This window comes from Plectropomus leopardus, chromosome 2, assembly GCF_008729295.1.
Source record: "Plectropomus leopardus isolate mb chromosome 2, YSFRI_Pleo_2.0, whole genome shotgun sequence".
In the NCBI taxonomy this organism is placed as follows: domain Eukaryota; kingdom Metazoa; phylum Chordata; class Actinopteri; order Perciformes; family Serranidae; genus Plectropomus; species Plectropomus leopardus.
Window position 1 is genome coordinate 16,923,261 of NC_056464.1, and position 14,795 is coordinate 16,938,055.

A 14,795-nucleotide genomic window follows, 5' to 3' on the forward strand; every position below is an offset into this window, starting at 1 on the left:
GCTATGTGTGGCTCTTTATCACAGAGGCTTAGGGATGCTGTCATATCTAATGCTCACACTCCATTAATCACATAGCCTGTATGTGTGACTGGGGTTGCTTGTTGGATGGCACTCTGAGAGTGTGTGGAAGACTCTGAGCGGCCGAGGTGGTGGTGTTTACCCAGAGCATAAGCAGTGGTTGGCCGCAGGCCTGGTACGCCTAGCCATGATCTGCCACTGTGAAATGTGGCTGACAGAGGCAGCCTGTTGCCCTCTCCACTGTAATTTTGTGTGTGTATGCATGTTTGTGTGTAGTCTATTGTTTCTGTGCATTAGCGTGCATGCTTTTATGTGTTTAAATTAATTGCAGGTTTTAATTTACTTCATGCAGTTGGCATGTATGTTCAGATTGCATCCGTCTTTAGGGCTGAATCTGAAAGTCAAAGATTCGAATGATCAGTCAGTGACCCCTCAGTGGCCTGAGATTCTTTTTCTTGAGGCATTATGTCCTCAGATTTTTGTTTTGTTTTGTTTTTTACCTTTTTCACCTTTAATTATGATAGGACAGGTTAAGCGTGAAAGGGGGAGAGAGAGGGGATGACATGTAACAAGGAAAAAGCCTTTGTGCATGGGGTGTCTACCTGGTGAGCTACTGAGCACCCGGAGACATTATGTTCTTTAGTTTTCCATTCGACCGTCTATCCCATCCCCGTGAACACTGTATCTCAAGAACAGCTTAAGGGAATCAAATTTGGCACAAGTGTTTACTTGGACGCAACGATGACCTTATTAGATTTGGTGGTTGAAGGTCATGGTCATTGTGACCTTGCGTCCATTTTGTTCTTTTTAACATGTTATCCCAAGAACACTTGAGGGAATTTCTTTAAATATAGTATTATAATATTAACTTGGAATTACCAATGAAATGATTAGAAATTGGTGGTCAAAGGTCAAGGTTACTGAGACCTTGCGTTGGTCTCATTCTCATGAAAGCATTATTTTAAGAAGGCCTTAAGAGGGTTTGATTCAGTTTGGCACAAACGTCCACTTGGATGTAGGATTGAACTGGTTAGAATTTGATGGTCCATGTGACCTCACAAAACATGTTTTTGGCCAAAATATTCCTAAGCTAATATGAAACAGTTTCATGCAAATGTCTAATAGAATAAAATAATGAAGTGATGACATTTCATATCTAAAAAAATCAAAGGTCAATTTCACTGTGACATAATAATGCTCTGCAATAACACTTTTCTGGCCATTACTTAATGTCATAACAAGTTGAGGCATTTGGTTGTGTATTTGAACAACAACAACCGCCTTCCTGGACATCAACATGTGCATCAAATTAAACCTGAATACAGTACCTTCGACTGTCTTCGGGTTGGAAAATTCCTTCAACTCTGTCAGTTGCTGCTGCGGCACAGCCCGCACAGTCTTCATCATCATCCACTCAATGCAGCAGTGGTAAGCACACTCAAACTTTGTAGCAAGTCCCGTCAGTTAAAATTAGTAATCCAACGTTGATATACAAGTAAAAATCAGGTTAAGATTTAGTTAGCTAAAAAACAAGGTTGCATAAGTTTTCATCGTGATGTGTTCAAGATCGGTTCAGTAAAATGACTTTTAGGCAGAGGTGAATGAAATGTCATCATGATGTGTTCAAATGTAACATCAAGAAAAGGAAAATATAGTTTTTGGCAAGAAACTTGAATAATACAGTTGTTTGGGTGAGAAGTTTGTTTTTCCAGCAATATAAAAGTAGAGATGGAATTACAACCTTTTTAACATCCTTTCATGAGCTCTGATCATCTTGTGATTAAAACTATGGATGCCATGATTTTTCAAGGTCAGTATTTAAATCAAAACATTAAAAAATAAAAAAATAAAAAAATAAAAATGTTGCTTCGTCTTTCCACCAAATAATAGGAAAGTACTGATAGTGGCAATGATAAAGATTAATAAAAATTAATGATCCCTATCCCTAGTGCTGACTGTATAGGTCTTCTGTGCTGCCGGTGGGAAGATAGATGTGAATCATCCATGCTTTAAAATATGTCACTCTTTGCAGCAGCATCCATATTTGAAGCACTGGTAACTGTCATGACTACATGTGTGTCTGGACAGACATGGAGGTAAACTGTAACTGCAGCTTGGCTGATTCATAGACATACAACCGCGAGGTCCTGATTGAAGTTTTGACACTGAAAGGAACCGTTGCCATGTAGCCAATGGTTGTAAAGTTACAGAGGAGAGTGGGAGAGAGAAACAGAGAATGATAATGGGGTGGGAAAGGGGAAATGAATCAATGGAAGGCTCTGCCATCCTGGCTTATTCAGCAGGCCTCTCTCCCCTCGTCTGTCGTCTATTTCTTTCCCCTCTTTTCGTTCTTGAGCTCTTGATCACTTCTCTTTCCCCTCTCCACTGCATTCCGCACAGTTTTGTCATCCAGCCAAGGAAACGAATCAGAGAGCCCTCTCTCAGCCACCACACTTTTTTTTTTGTCTCACTCTGCCTTTCTCTGCCTCTGTCCACTGGTAGTTTGGTCTGCACCCTACTGTGTCAGCTCACTTCACTTTGACCCCCCCCAACTCCCCCTCCACCCCGCTCCGCAGCATATGATGTCACACCAGGAGCAAGGGCTGCTGGGAAGTGACCCGAGGTCGAACAAGCTCATGTCCAGCGAACATTTCTGCCGTTCGAAAGGGTGTCGTAAACTGCTCATTCCTTCCTTTCAGGAGAGTGCTTCCCTTGTTTGGAGAAAGTATCTCCTGTTTCAAGAAGTCTGTCCTGCCCTTTTAAAGAGTTTCAAAGTGGCTCCCTGATTCCCTATTTTTCTTCTCAGTTAATTCGATGTGTCTGTACGTGCCAGTTATCATGCTACAGAGCTTGTTATTTGCACCAATAATTGAATGAAGCCGTTTACATCACTGACTTTTAATTAATTTTCATGTCTTGTTTTCTTTTTTTTCGAGATGATCTGCAGTGAACCATGGCAGTGGTGAAATGTTTTAATCACATGGGTAAATGGAATAATTCTATCAGTCAATTTGGTCTTGTCTGTATTTTTACATGGGTGATTAACCATGTTACCAGTTGTTCAACTGGCAGGGTGGATTAGCTGGATTAGATGCTCTGTGTTTGTGTGTGTGCATGCATCACTGCACGTGTGTATAATGTGTTTGAGAGAGAGTGTGTGTGTGTGTGTGTGTGTGTGTGATGTCAATTAATGATGGTTTGGCAAGCTAAAAGTCAATCAGAGGCATAAACGTAACACAGAGAAAGACACTAGACTTCATCAGAGCAAGAGAACAGAGATTATACCTGTGCACATGACCTTTGGCCGCTTTAATCACCTGAACCACCAGACAGAGGAGATGGGATGTGTGAGACATTAGAGAGGATCACTTTGAGCTTTTCTTGTGGTTTGCCTGCAGGTTTGCCGACGCTAGACCATTAACGGTGAGATTGTACATTGCATATATGAATATGTGGAAATGTCGCATTTCTGTAGGTTTCAGTTTTCAATTTTATGCTGTGACAATGCTTTGGTGAACATGTGGTTAAGTTTAGGAACAAAAAAAACACTTGTTTGTGGTTAGGAGAAGAGCATGTTTTAGCTAAAAAAAAACAGCATTGTCACTACAAACACCACTGGAAACAGCATGTCGTTAAAAAATACAGCAGCCATCTTGCCGAGGTTTCAAACCATCCACCGTCCCCACCACCTCCTGCTGACAAGCTCAGCTCATATACATGTAACCTGATTTACAGGTTAGGGTTAGTGGAAAAAAGTGGTAACAAATAATTAAACAGGTTTTTTTTCTGGAGCTTGTAATGCAGATAAAGACAAAACTTATGAGCTGAAGTGAGAAAGAGCAATTCTGTTCTCCTGGAAACAAGAGTACAGGATGGTGGCGTTGGAGGATGTGGATGATGTCCAATGCCAGTTTTATTTTGGTTATGGGGCTGACACACGTGCTGCCATTGCTCCCTGTGACATACCTAATGAGAGTAGATAAAGTAAACAACTTGGAAAAATGCACATGCAAGCTTTGATGCTCACAGTACTACTGTGTGAAAATAGGCATGGCCAGATTTAAGAGCAGTTCAGGTGTTTAGATGTTACAATGTTGTAAGAATAGTTTAACTCCTTTCAGGATTGAGTGCTTAGTGAGTGTGTGGTCAAGCCTGGTGGATGTCCTGAGAGCAGACAGATGTTGGTAATTGCAGCAGAAAGGACATTAGCAGTAAAGTTGACAAGTGGTAGTAAATGTTCATATCAGGTTTCAGTTTGCCCTTAAATAAACTCTGCAGCTCCTCAAGACCAAGTAAAATTCCTGTGTTTTGCTTCCCAGCTGCTGGGCAAAGTGAAGGAAGTTAGCCCTGAAGTAAGCATCATTGCCCAACCACACTCTGGAAGCAGGAAAAGTTTTACTATGTAATATTTCTTAAGACATATACAAAAAGCAGTCCCCCTCAATCATCACTTCTGTTATTGGGTTGTTGTTGTGCAAAGCATACAGATTTCTAAAAACATAGTGAACAAGTGCCAGACCATATGCAGCACACATCCAAGAGGAAGCTACGAAAATCACGGACACAGCCAGGAATATGCAAATATAACAAACAGGAGTGAATCTGTGGTTGGCTTTCGCTTTCATTTTTGCTGGCGATACAGGAAGTGTGTGGTGTGTACATATTTACAAATGGTAGCTAACAATTTTTGCAATGTGCCTTTATCACATTAACAACAAGGCTTTGAATTTTCTAAATATTTGATACTGATAGAGCCATAGTCAGTGTGCACTTCAGTTTGTGGGATTTGTTACAATACTGTTACCGGCAGGTCATCAGTAAGATTTATATTTATTTAACAATAATGATAATAATTATACAGATTATGAAGACGATAGAGGGAGGTAAGGGACTTCTCAAAAAATCAAATTCTAAATCATAATGGCAATATTGGTCTAAAAAATTGAAATTAGATCATTTCCCTATATCATTCAGCCCTAATGTTCACTTGTATTCGTGCCAGTACACAGATGTGTTTTTGTGAGGATCCGTGTACACGTATGCCAAAGCTTTCTTTGACACTCAAACCCTCTCACCATCGACTCTGTCTATATTCTTTGCAACCTTTAGTGCTGCGAGCAGCTTGGTGGTGAACGTGTCGTTCTGCTGTCTTTCCCGGCTCTTATCAGGCCAGATAGCCCTCAGATAGACACTCATACCCGCACAGTCAGAGACTCAGCTAGCCACAGCAGCTGATGGAGCTGATGCAAGGCCGCTATGACGACAAGAGGACAGGGCCTTATCTGTCGTCATGGTAATGGCCATGATGGAATGATGACAATCTGCTCTCGGCTTCATGTTTTCATACAGGACAGCATGACTGCCAAATGTACACCTGTGCATGCATGTAAGCACAGCATGATCAGGTGAACTGTGATATCCACACCCAAGAAAACTGCAATTATAAGTGCTTAATATCGTGCGTCCGTAATTGTGTTGGACGTGTTTGTCTCGAGCGTCTTCTCAACCAAGGAGTCGACACAGACAAGCAAATTATCATGGTCATGCAGAAACCGCAGGGAAGTGAGTTTATGTCGCTGGCCCGTTTTTTGACTCATCGCGCTCTCGCCGCGGTGTCTTTTCTTTCCGACAAATGTGACAGATGCATATCAAGCTGTGCAGTCTGCTCAGGGGAGATAAGGACCAGTTAGGCGCTGGGGTTGCAACATCCCGCTGAGCCAATGAGTGAGCACAACGCCTTTTTCGTACCGATCCTCAACAGATAGGCCTGCAGTGCGTGTGTGAGTGTATGCGTGTGTGATTCCACTGATAAATTCTGTCTCCACTGAATTCTGGCATCTACTGTCTAATGGTTGCAGGTCTGCACATGTCTCCTGTCCTGAAACCGGTTAAAAGCCAAACAAAAGTTAAATAAGAAGAGACAGTTGAGGAGCAGGTTGTCAGTTCAAAGCCTGAGTGTTATCGGGGTAATGCATGCAACTTTGCTAATCAAAAATGAGAGTCAGCCATCAGAAATGCTAAACTTCTGCCTATTCCTAGAAAAGAACAAAACATTGATGCAATAACTTTCTTTGTGTTTTATCTGCTGTTTGGATCTAATAGAGCTCTTCACATTCATAATATTGCTCCTTAGAAATAACACTTTCATCTTTCTCGTCTGTCTCCAAAATGTCCCCTTGTCCCCTTAGTGGTTTAATCATATTAGGCTTTTTAAATTGAAGCACACTGTGTTCCATAGATAATTCCCTCCTCCTAAAACTGCCCTGGCCTGTGTTTGTGTATGTGTGTTTATGTCAATCTGTATTAATCTGACCTTACATGTATTGGGTAAGCCAAGCCATAGACAAAACAACTTTTTGTACTGAAGACAAACATTGAGAAAAGTCGTAAGGAATGCCCTCACCTCATGCTGTGTTTTGTGCATGAATGGTAGCGATGAGCAGGGCTGAAATGAGGCCTGGCCGGCTGTCTCCTTCTGTTGGATTTGGCAAATTGAGTCAGCTCAATTTGCGGACAGCTCTAAGTACAGCTGTAAATGCACCAAATTTCTCCTCCATTTGTCTTGAGATCAGATCACGCAACATATTCAGAGGTGTTTTAGGCCTCATGTGGCCACATTCTTCAGCAGTGTGTACGCTCATGTGTCCTTGGCCACATAGAAGGACCGCCTACTCAGCTGACCTCCTTGCTTATCTGACTCCCCACTGAATGCCAAAACTTTTTGTGACTGTTCTTACACAGGTTAGATGTGGTGGTAAAGGACTGTCTCAGGAGCCCCCCTCACAGCGAACTGTCTGCTTAATGTCTGCGTGGTTAGCATGACTGTGTGGTTAACGGTCCCAGCAAACTCCCACAGACACCAAAACGGCTCGAGTCTGTCATTAAACCTGCTAATAAATGTTAAGTAATGTTAGCATTGTGATGCTAACAGTTAGCCCTGTCATTATTTGTTGTGGACCAATGATTGGATATAAAGATAAAAGGCACGATAGCTCCCCAAAAGAGAGGCAAAAACATTTCAGTCACCCCCTGGTGGCTGGCTGCAGTAAAAGTCATAACATGGACCAAACAAAAAACTTAAAGTACACATAAGTTTGATTTTTTTTTTTTTTTTTTTAACAAAGATTGTTTCTGTCTTTTTAGGTAGTTGTTGCAACTATGATGTTTGTTCAAGTATTCTTTTTTTTTTAATATAAATAAGTTTGGGTTTAACCGGTTATTTGTTGCTATAAAAAGGGAATGTAATGTCATGACTGACCGCTATGTGTGCCAGTTGGTGTTGCTTGCGATAAATGGTGCGTCAAATGTATGTAGAAGGTAGATTTATTGGGTTTTTTTTTAAAAGGAAGTTTAAGCACAAGATGGTAGAACCTCGTTATTTTGTCCCTCCTTCCCCTGGGCAAAACAATGGATGGTTAAGCAAAACTTTGTCCAACTCGATATGAAATAAGTTATAGAACATTAGCACATTGTCACAAAAGCAACCACCACATCCTGCACTGATGACGTAGTTCTTTTCAGGGATGCACCAGGCACATTAATGTTTACACTACAGAAAATATGTGGTCAAATGCATCCCAGACCACATCGGCAGGTGGTCAGTTGTGATCAGATCGCAATGAGTCCTGGAGGTTGTTTACACTTGTATTTACAGTTGCACTTTCCACCTGTGATCGAATCACCTAGGACACACGTTAATAACAGGTGTGAACAGGCTCTCTGGTGTACAGGCAAACCTGTCATAAGCACAAGTGTATTCTGTGAGCAATCTGAAGGCACCTGAATACCTTAATACATTAAAAGAGGCAATGCTTTGTTTGTGTGAGGACTACTTCAGCCATGAGAATGAGGTAGGCTTGAAAGTGAATTCAGGACAGCCACAGAGCAGCTCTGTCACTTAATCCACCACATAAGCAACCATCGTTAGTCTACAATAGCGAGCTGAACAGCTTGAGATACTGAGCAGGGCACGGCAGGTCTCTGTGGGCTCCGACTGTCCTCCACAGTCCTCCCGTTCTCTGTCTGGTCATCGGTCCCTGTGGGAGTGTCCAGAGGATCCATCCAGAGGTAGGCACATGGGTCCCATCCTCTTGCTCCTGGCCGAGGGCCAACGTGCCCTGGACTCCCCCACTCATGCCTTTCTCCAGTTACCTGCCAGTGAAAGCGAGCAGAGTGGGGCGGGGGCTGGGAATGGCGAGGGACATTATATGGGCGAGGAAGAGGATGGCAGGTCCAGACGCCCACTCCCCTGAGCCCTCCCAGGCATTAGTACTGTACTTGCCCCCTAGTTTGTCAATGGGAGCCTCCAGATGAATGGGCTCATTTGTCCTCAGACAGCAGGGATGAATTTGTCTGTTGGAGCAGGTGAGCAGGAGGGCCTCCGCACAGCAGAGGACGGCATGAATGAGAGCTGAACACTACCTGTCCCAGGTGAACATCCTGAATGCTCCCTGTCCCAGGTGAGAGGAGACTGACCTCATTTTCAGGGTGAGTCAAGGGAGGCTTGCTCTGCATGTCCACACCCTGCGTCTGATAGCTACTTTTTTTTTTTTTTAGCAGATCACACACTCAACTACAGTAGAAAAGATTGTGTGAGTGAGCTGACCAGTATGGGAAAATGTCTTAATTTGAATTGCAGCAAGTCCATGTGATAAGGGGAGCTGAATTGTGTCAGGATTTTGTATCCGCCACATTTCAGCTGAGATTGTGATTGTGTGCAAACAGAAAAAAACAGACGCAGTGAGGCAAGTGGATATCAAGTAAGAGAGGGAATAGTCATCGGGATGTATGAATGGTACTGCACGTAAAATCTGAGCTGTGCACGTAATTGTCAGTGCTACGTGTACAGGTGCACGTAAATTGGTACAGCCGCCAACTCTCACACTTGGACCACAAAAGCCCAGACACACCAAACCGACATCATGGAACTAGGGGCGATGTAGGCCAACAGTTGCGTCACCTCCTGTCAGCTGTGTCTCCACCAAAATATTGCACTTAAGCACACTACAGTCAATGGCCAACTAGCATGTAGGTTATGTGCCTGCATGAGCGGAAATAACTGTCGTACCAGCAGGCGACAGTGGTCTATATTCGTCAGTAGACGAATGGATTCAAGATGATCAAGGTTGAAAGAACAGAGCACAGCTTACTGTGAGCTACCAATCAATACCACAAGCAGACCGTCTCGAGATGTTTGGCTGAGGACAATCTTACCTCATAACAACAAAACAAAAGAAACAAGTTTGTTTCAATCTCACACCCTCTTGACTTAAGTTCAGTTTCTCTTTTTGTGCACTGAGCTAAAATGCCTCTGAACTGTGTCCAGTTGGATATTCAATGGACATTCACATTAAATCCAGCTGCGTTTTCTTACTCAGTTTTACCTGATGTTGGAAGCCAGAGGACGGTTAGCTCAATGACCAGCCCTCTGTTAAACTGCTGATGGCTGAACAAGGGATCACCAATGTACTACAGTTAAAATAGCACAAAACCAATGTTTTTTCAATATTTTCACTCTGACTTGCCAGTTAGTTAAACTTACGTTTAAAAAATTATACTAAACTGGTCTTCTGTAGCACACTTATTTCATTACTAATTCATTGTTGTTGTTTTTTTTGACAATATTTTTTAATAGAAAACAATGGCAGTTTTTGTTATTACTTCCTTGTCATGTTACTTCGTTAATTTATTTTTTATTTTTTAAATACGCCACTACACTGGATGAACAAGGCACACCTTTTTGTTTAGGACTGTAGTGCTTCTTATATTTCATATTAATATTTTTAAAGAAAAATCACTTTTTTTTTTCTCAAAAACGTCCAATGACTCTCAGTGACTCATGTTTAAAGTCAAAATGTATCACTACACTAGACACACAGGACACACCTCTTCATGAGGGGTTTTAGTGCTTTTTCAATTTTTTAAAAATATGTTAATGGAAAAAGAAACATTTTCATATTTTTCAGTTTTAATCACAAGAAGTTTGTAGTCGAAGGCCAATATCCAGTCACTTTTTTGTGGTTTTTGTAGTTATTACTATGAATAAATATTTATACTAAATAGTTTAAAAGAATCCACCAAAGAAGTTCAAATATGACTTTTTTAAGTTCCCATAATAGGTTTGCTGAAAAGCTGCTCAGAGTGTTCCCATGATCATTTAAAACTTGGAAGTAGTTTCACAGAAAATTGCTGTAATTTTGGTCAGATGTGTCTAATCTTGGTGGAAGTCCAGATAATGACAGAGAAATACATGAACAAAATAAATATTTTTGGTACATGTAGTTTTAAAAGTTACATGCACGAGTGCATGTATACAAAAAAAAAAGATTTCAAGCCTTGCACTCATATAGTTCTGCCATTATTAGTACACTCTACCCAGAAACTTTTATGAAACCACAAATGGAGGTAATCTGGTCTATTTCCAGCCACTGATGAATGATATGAAACACTCTGCCTTTTCCTTTCACTTTTCTACTTTCATATTCAGATGCTGGTGAAAAATTCAGAAAGGGGTCTTTCTGAGGGTAAAGACGTATTTTCAAAATAACTGGTAAATCAACTAATTTTTTAGCATACTTCACCTTCAAAATAAACTGGCACAAAAACATTAAACAGTGATCTCAAGTCTAAAAATGTATTGAATAGTAATGGTTAGCTTTGTGGCTAAGAGGTAGAGCGGGTTGTCCATTAATCAGAAGATCGGTGCTTTGATCCCTGGCTCCTTCAGGCAACAGATCAAAGTATCCTTCGGCAAGATACTGAACCCCAAACTGCTCCCGATGCTGTGCCATTGGTGTGTGTATGTGCATGATTGAACAAGTATCAGGTGGCACCATGTACAGTAGCCTCGGTTAGCAGTGTGTGAATGTGTGTTTGAATGAGTAAATGTGACATGTTGTGTAAAAGCGCATTGAGTGGTCGGAAGACTAGAAAAGTGTTACACAAGTGCAGTGCATTTAGCATTTACTATTCATGTAGTTAGCTCTTGTGTCTTAGCATAGTGTGTGAGTTTAATGGAGACGGTGTGAAATTAAGTTCCACCCACAAATAATTCGCCTCTCTCTATGGACTTTGTATTGAATGAGGGGGGCCTCCATCTCACTTTCATCTGCTAGCAAGCAACACAAAAATGCCTAAAAGCTGTTGTGGTGCTGGTTTTGTTACAACAGTGGTTATAGTCAAAAAGAACAAGCAGCGAGCATTTTACTGATTAGCTAGACAAACTGTAAATGCTGAAGCTAACTTTGCTATGCATTGCCTGGTTGAGTGATAAAATAATTTTAAATACCAAACTGTTTCAATTATGTCCATTCAGTGGGATCGTTTCATCAAGAAAAATAAGGAGAGAGGAAAAAGACAGATCAAATTAAGAAAAAGACGGCTTGAACACTGCGCGACTCCAATACTCGAAATTATTTAATGCACCAGGACAGTGATGTTTTAAGCACACTGGCTCTGTGTGCGAGCCGTCTTTTTCTTCATTTGTTATGCTTGCACTTGCCTCAGGAACCTGCCATCGTTGGTCTTGACGTGCGTGTAAACTTGACTTTTGTACACTCAGATAGATAGACAATATTTAGTTTGCCAATGTGGCTTTTCCTCTCTTGTAGAAATAAGGTTACTTAAATCTTTTTACATGCTGAAATATTTTAGCTCTAGCTCTTAGCTTTTCTGATGTCCTTTGAATGATGTTTGTTTACAATTTAGACAGCACCTGACTTCGAGAGACACTGAATAAGTAACTTTTTTTAAATGAAACTAACACCTTCACTGCTGCTTTCTTCTGTTAACTAACCGTTGCAATCCATCCGTGATGTCAAATGTGAATAAAAAATAGATATGCATACTCATCTCCGCTGTACTGACAATGGGAAACAGGTTTTTCTTCATTTAAAAATGCATGATTGATGCACTTTTGTGGTCAAAAAAAAAAAGGTAATACTAAAAAAGCCAGTGGAAGAGTGTCTCTGTACTGAGCCCTCTTACTGCATACAGGATTGAACCTTGCAGAGAATTACACTTAAATACTGTACAAACATTTTACCCCACGTAATCCATCTCTTTTTACTGTCTCTGTTGGACCTCTGTGGTCTTAATTGGTCCTAATCGTACAACATAAGTATTTCCTGTTTGAACTTCTCACTTCCTGTTTTTCATTTTTTCACTGCTTTAAAAGGCCATGTTTTCAGTCGGGGTTGGTATGCAGCTGTAACTAGTACAACAGCCTTTTACTGCTGGGCCTGAAGTGGAGGGGAGAAAGGCCTAAAGGGCCCTAGGGGTCATACAGGAGACAAAAATGATGCAAGATCAAAACACTCTATTTCTTTCTGACTAAGTTTTGACATTTGGAGATCATCAGTGAGATTTGGCAGGTCAGGATGCGGGTGTTGCCTGTCAACAGAGGTCATCGGTGATTATCTGCTGTCAGCTCTGCGTCTTTCTGAGTGACAGATATTACTGTCAAAGCTTTTCCGATCACATCAGCGCTACGTGCTCCGGTTGATTAATTCCAGAAGTGCTGAGAGTCGTTCAAGTGTCAAATGGTGTATCTGCAGCGGTTTCCATGACTGGTGTTTACCAGGTGTTTTACTGAATGTACACACCTTTTTCCTGTCAGTCACTGTCAGGGGGGTATTTCTATGAATTTCTCTTGATCCATGAAAAGAGGAAGTTCATGCGTGGGTCTGCTCATAGCACAATCACTATGACTCAGAAGTCATTACAATTCGAAGCGTTAATAGCTTGGTTAATGCTCCATCATGGCATAGGAAAGTTCTCTTTTTGCTCAAGGTCAGCAAATAAATAAAGGCGAGAATAAATGCCCCATGTTTGTATTATCTAAATACTGTCCTGTCTCACAGCCTTAATATCCTTCTAGGGTCTGAGGAAGGAGGGATGCTTTTTTAGTTAGACCCCGGCAAAGGTCAACCCCCACTGCAACTCACACACTAAGAGACCTGCATCTGAACTGCGCTCTACTTCCTTTCATCTTCTATGTCTCTCCCTAACTCAACTTTGCGAGGGGATGGTCGGGATACCTTTTGATTCCACTAATTCAATTTGATGGAAAAACAAATACACTGGGGGAGTGGGAGGCAAGAAAAGAGTGGGAGTAGTAGTAGGGGGGTGGAGTGGGGGGGAAATGAAGAAATGGAGAGTAACATTGAACTCAGAGCGATGGTGGGGGTGGGGGTGGGGGAATTTGGCGAGGACAAGCGGAAGAGCGGAGGGGAGAAAGCAAAGGAGGTAGGGAGTGGAGATGAGTTGAGACATCCAGTTCCAGGTTGAAGTCGTAAACCTCTCTGTGCTCTGATCTAGGTGGCCACCATGTTCACCCCGCCGACGCAGCCGAGATATCTCTTCTTCATCTCCTCTATGGAACGCCACTTGGATAGTGAAGATAAGTAACATCCCATTTTATGGGTCTCTTTTCGGGTCTCATAATTCATGATGTGAGTTTGGAAGTTATGTCTTGTTCAGTGTAGCTATTGGTCCTGTGAGACTTGGTGAGTAAAAAGTGCAAATCCTCATACTACAGAGTCTGAATGAATTTAATTGGGTATAAAATGGAACAGCAGTGACGCATGCCAAAGACCAAAACATTTAGCCAAGCATTCATTTCAAGAGCAAGTGTGTCATGTGCCTGCTACCTAATGTCTGTTCAGGCCTGTAGGAGATGAAATGTCCCCCTGTTTTCCACAAACACTGCCTCTGCCTCAGACATGAGCAGCTTTGACACACACCATCCGTGTATGTATGTACGCATGCACGCATGCTCGTGTATGTGTGTTCAGTCGAGGGCAGCTCTGGGAGAGTCGCTGGCCTGGCAGACTGCTGTATTATTTTAGGGAGGCCTGCGCCTTCCCTCTGGAGGGCCTCATTGAGGAGTGCTGGCGCTCTCCGACTCCCCCTCTCAGGCTCCGGGAGTGCGGCCAAGCCCAGCCGAGCAGGCTCGCTGGCTGCATGCAACCCGCTGGAGCTGCGGCCTGTACACGGCCCAGCACCCACGGCACTGCTACACACAGATGGCTAGACTGCTTATTGGCAGTCGAGCGTTACATTTTCACTGGCGTTCAGCAAGTGGATCAGAGGGATCCCACCCCCTCTCTGAAAGCAGACACTCAGATGCAGTCCTGTCTGTGTGTGTGTGTGCAGCCACAGAGTGTTGTGGGTGCTATGATGTAGCATAAGCTGACAACATAGTGCTCCAGCACCTATATAAGTCCCTGCAAAAATATTATTTCTAATTTGAACTGATCAACCTCTGGGAAACCCCATCAGATCAGCCTCCACAGCAGTCCAGCAGATGTGAGCTGGGTGGAGAGTTCAGGGAGGGGTAGTAGTCCTCTTTTAGCTTGGACTGTTTAATCGGACGATTTGTGCTGTGGGTGTGTGAGGGTATGCTGAACTCAGTGATGATGACCTCAAATTGGCCCTAATCGAGCAGACTCATTAGCGGCTGGCTCTGTTCAAAGTTTCTTCAGCCTCGCTTTTTTTAAAATTATAATCGTACAAATGGGAGGGCCAGACAGACGTTGAGAGGAGCATAAAAGACAAACAGAAAAAAAAGGGAGATCAAAAAAGAGAAAGGGAGAAAAAAAGACAAACAAAGGGAAAGAAAAAGTTGACGAGATGAGGGAGCGACACAACCGAAGCCTGCTTCCTGGCAGCCTCAGCTGCGTGCACATCTGTGTGCGAAGGGTCTGAGCAGACCCCCACGTGTTTGCTCAGGTCGCCTGATTGCCTTTCCTTCCTCCTCTCTCTCCCACTAAAGACCC